General features: G+C 41.3%; 1 protein-coding gene across 1 annotated transcript in view; it reads left to right on the top strand.

The window, feature by feature from the left end:
• Positions 1–5,000, top strand: part of prdm6 (PR domain containing 6) — a 72,639-nt gene that overhangs the window by 25,865 nt on the left and 41,774 nt on the right. The gene's annotated exons all lie outside the window — the stretch shown is intronic.

Raw genomic sequence — 5,000 nt, 5'->3', positions numbered from 1 at the left:
TCAGACAGTCAGACAGTCAGACAGTCAGTCAGTCAGTCAGTCAGTCAGTCAGTCAGACAGTCAGACAGTCAGTCAGACAGTCAGACAGTCAGTCAGTCAGTCAGACAGTCAGACAGTCAGTCAGTCAGTCAGACAGTCAGTCAGTCAGTCAGTCAGTCAGTCAGTCAGTCAGTCAGTCAGTCAGTCAGACAGTCAGTCAGTCAGTCAGTCAGTCAGACAGTCAGTCAGTCAGTCAGGCAGTCAGTCAGTCAGTCAGTCAGTCAGGCAGTCAGTCAGGCAGTCAGTCAGGCAGTCAGTCAGTCAGTCAGTCAGTCAGTCAGTCAGTCAGTCAGTCAGTCAGTCGGGTAACGCTTATTGAGATGTCGCTTCGTGAGATAATCTCTTGACAGAGGAAACAGATCTAGGTTACCTCCAGCGGGACGGTACGTTGTTCCGGGACTGAATTTGACGACGTAACGCGCGTTCCGGTTCTGAAAAATAAATCCAGAGCAGTACCGGTGGTTGTTCCTGTTTTAGGAGCTTAAACTACTGGCTCGGTTCGTTTTATGACCAAAGTTTTCCGGCTGGTCGGTGTTTGGACCTTCGGGCCAATCACAGTACTTTAAAACGGAAAACTCCACTCAACCGGGATACCAAATGACAGACAGACAGTTTAATCTGAGCCGGAGCTGACAGGTTGTTGTGAAAATGTAGAGAAAAAAGAAACTAGACATTCTTTCCTATTTTCAACCCAATGTGATAAAACAATGTGTTCAAGTGAATTTAACTTGTTTCTATGCAGCAGCTCTGTTATGAGTGAAGCTGTTGTTGTGTTCCTGCCTCTCCACCATGCTGACACTCCAAAACAGACCAATTGGCAGAAATCTATCCGTCAATAATTCTGTCCGACGGATCAGTTTGGCTGCAGCTGGTGGAACTTAACACTCGCTGTGGGCCTGGACAGGATCTGGACTTGTTACCCTACGTTGACCACTAACCTACTGCTCAGTGGTTTATTACCTTAAACTCACTACTAACCTGCTAGTCGACTGTTTTATGATCTTACATTGACTGCTAATCATCTAGTCTTCACTGATTTACATCATAAGGACTTGGAAAGACTTGGCAACACAACATCACTGGTAGTTTTTGGGAACCACACTTTCCACCCCCCCAAAAGCAATGAGGAGGACCCATTTCTTGAGATTCAGGCGGGCCACCCCTGGGTGGCTGCAGTGTAAAGTAGGGCAGGGCGACGCGGGAGGCTGTTAAACGCTCTGTGATTTGTTTAACTAGACGTCAGTGACGAACGGCTGTGAGTAACAAAAGCTTTAAACAACAGTAGAGCAGGAGTTTCATTAGAGGCTGGAGGCTTCAGAGGACATAACTCACACACACACACACACACACACACACACACACAGAAACACATCATTCCTACCACTAACTAAACACACAGCACTCAGAGCGATGGAGGGAGACAGAGAAAGAGAGTAATCACTGAAAAATATTACTATTACTAGTCTATTTGGATTAATTTTGTTCCATTAAACCTGCTCTGTGTAACGTTTATTAACATCAACCTATCATTGTCAGATTAATTGTGATATCTTGGTCTAACGACTGTAAACCAATGAGATCATGTTGGACACGATTGTTCTCCTCTATCTCACTCCAGTAGTATTGTTAGTTCTAGTGTTTCTCCACATTAAGACTACATTTCCCATCAGCCCCGTTGCTTCCTGCCCCCCCCCCCCTCCCCCCCCCTCCCTGAAGAGGATCAACATGTTGGAAGTGATTTCTCCATCTTCCTTTCCCTCCTTCCACCATCTGCTGCCAGAAACTCTTTCAGCTTTAGCTCCGTTTGCTCTGGAAGAACAGAACCTCTTCCTGTTTTGTGCCGTAAAGATCCAGCAGATTTCCCTCCAGATCCACCAGGTGGAGAAACTATGGAGGCTGCAGAGTAGAGGCTGATAGAGGCTGATAGGCTGCTCACTGATGCTCTGGTTTGTTTATAGTAATTATACCGATGTGTCAAAATTAATATGGTGATGATCTATTGATGTTAAAATGATACATGGAGCAGCTTTAAAGTGGTAATCCTCGCCTTCCTCATCTTTAGTCTCCATCTTTGTCCCTCAGCCTCACTGTGGTGTTTCTGCTCTGCTCGTCCCACAGATCACCTGTCAATCAAACAGTGTATAGAGTATATAGAGTATGTAGAGAGTATATAGAGTATATAGAGAGTATAAAGAGTATATATAGAGTATATAGAGTATATAGAGTATATATAGAGAATATAGAGTATAGAGTATATAGAGTATATATAGAGAATATAGAGTATAGAGTATATAGAGTATATAGAGTATATATAGAGAATATAGAGTATAGAGTATATAGAGTATATAGAGTATATAGAGAATATAGAGTATAGAGTATATAGAGTATATAGAGAGTATATATAGAGAATATAGAGTATAGAGTATATAGAGTATACATAGAGTATATATAGAGAATATAGAGTATAGAGTATATAGAGTAGAGTATATAGAGTACATATAGAGTACATAGAGTATATGTAGTGTATATAGAGTGCTACAGAGTGTTATAAATACAGAAGAATGGGAGAAGATTGAGCTAAAAGGAGAGACAGCCCCAGACAGACGGACAGGAAACTGCTTACATGCAGAGAATCACAAATTAGGCCGTTTCCTTTGATTATTGCAGTCATTTACAGCATTGATTGTGTGTTGGGTGTGAGGACGGCGGGGAGGCCGGGTATTGGCACAGGTCACCGGCCTTATAAACACGCCGGACGCCTCCCCGATACAGTCGCTCTGCATTACCACGGATGGATGGAGGGATGGATTAATAATGGAGACGGAGGCAGACGGAGAGAGAGGCTGAGGGAAATCGACTCATTTTAACAGTTTGTTTTGTGATTGTTCTCAGTTTTGCTGCCAAGTGTTCAGATGTGTCCGCTCTTAATTTACTTATTTGTTGATTTTGCGTTTTACTGGAAAACAGATGTAACAGTCACACTGTTTTACTTTTAATGCATGATGAGCTGCTGCTCCACTGCAGCTCCGTCTGCTGCATTTATTTGGATTAAATTTGGACTATAATGTGTCACTAAAAGTCTGCTCAGTTTCAGGTGACAGTCTACAGATATTCAATGTCTGGGCCCGGGTTAATTTTAGGGTTCGGCTTAGGTTTAAAAATGGGGTTATGGATAGATTAAGGTAATAAGAAAAGTCACTCCTAAATCTGAAGCTAGTTATTAATTTTTGCGAGCAACAAGCACAGCAAAAACAGTCAAAGTATACATTAAAGGTCCCATATTGTGGAAAATGGAATTTCCCTTGCCTCTTTAAGATAAGATAAGATAAGATGCACTTTATTGATTATTGATCCCCTAGGGGAAATTCTGATTTTTTTTTATAATCTGTGATGATAAAGGAGTTGGATGTGTATCTAAACATGGTGAAAGTATCAAAACTAAATCCACACAATCCATATTAGAAAAGCGAGCCTCTAAACGAGCCGTTTGGACTTCCGTAACTTTGCGGCGTCACAAAGGTTCGCTCATTACCATTTCTGTAAGAAATAATAGACTAACAAAGTGTTTTTTTCAAAGCGGTTGACAGTTTGATTCATCCATTTATTTTGAAACCGAGTCAACAAACACTTCAGCACCTTTCATATTGACAGCATCACAGCGGATTTCACTGAACTGAGTGCTGCTTTGAGAAATGCATGTAGGTAGTGAATGAACCTTCTTGGATCACACTTAAAAACACTCTTTACCTCTAAGGCTGGAAGCATACTGGCTGCGTTACGAACGGCACTGTCCACTTACTTGTCTGTGTACTTTTTGTCCGACTGGAGGTTGTTTGGGGGTCAAAACACGTAGCGGACGCGTAGCGTTAATTTTTGAGGACGTACACAAAGAACGCTCCGAACGACCGCAGGAAACGCGACAGCTGTCTTGCGAACGCGTCCGCATAATTAAAGTAAACTGTTTCTGCCCTGAGAACGATCGTTGTTGGGAAACGAGGCTCTGCTCCTCCCGAGCAACAAATAAATTGTTTATAAAATTGTATATAGTGATGATTCGAATCACTCATCAATCGCTCATTTGAACAATATTTAAAGTGAGTTGAATCTGTTCACCAACGAAACTGAAGCTGAACATTTCGAGTCAGTTCAGTGTTGGTGGTTGGACTTCGCTCCGCACAGCGCTGAGCGAGCAGAAAAACTTTATTCTGATACTGAGGAAGTTTTATCAAAATGTTCCAGTTCCATCCAGCCTTTTTAATTTGATACAGAATAAATCACCTGAAATATTTCAATGGAAACCCAGCTAGAGAGTTAAAGAGTAAGAATAACATAAATAGTGTGAGAAGTCACTAACTTAAAGTGTGTGATGCTTCACAGTAAAATTCTCAGTGTTCATTTAACTCTGAAAGTGTTAAATTTGACTCATATATATACATAAAATCTCTCTCTTTCTCTTATGAAGACTTATTTTGCTGATGTTTTATGCATCATGTGTCATGCTCCGTCACACTGAATAGGTATTTTTAGCCCTCAGGACTCCTCTCAGGTGTAACTCAGGTGTGTGTGACGCTTCACACGCCGAGCCGAGAGGCTGCTGATCTGTGGCCGACGTTTGTTTGAAACATTTCAAATTAAACTGGAGTTATTTCTTTCTGGCCGAGCTGCAAGTTCATAAGTCGGAATAATTTTCAGCTTAAATGTTCATTATAAACCTGCAGCAACCCGAACCAGAACCAGAAAACACATTTTTGTGATCAATTTGTAAAGATATACTGATTTCTGACTTCTGACTTCTTTTTGTTTGTGTTTTTACTTTGTTCATTAAAGTGGAGGAAGGAAAGTGGAGGTATTTTCAGGTCAAGATACAAGTAATTTGACTTGTATCTGTATTTTACTTGAAGTGAACAAGTGAATATAAAGAAATGCATTTCTCTCTCTTTTCCTGCACAGAGCGAGTTATT

Source organism: Centroberyx gerrardi, chromosome 8 (assembly GCF_048128805.1).
Source record: "Centroberyx gerrardi isolate f3 chromosome 8, fCenGer3.hap1.cur.20231027, whole genome shotgun sequence".
Lineage (NCBI taxonomy): Eukaryota > Metazoa > Chordata > Actinopteri > Beryciformes > Berycidae > Centroberyx > Centroberyx gerrardi.
Note: the sequence above shows the minus strand (reverse complement) of the source record. Positions and strands in the feature narration are given on the sequence as shown.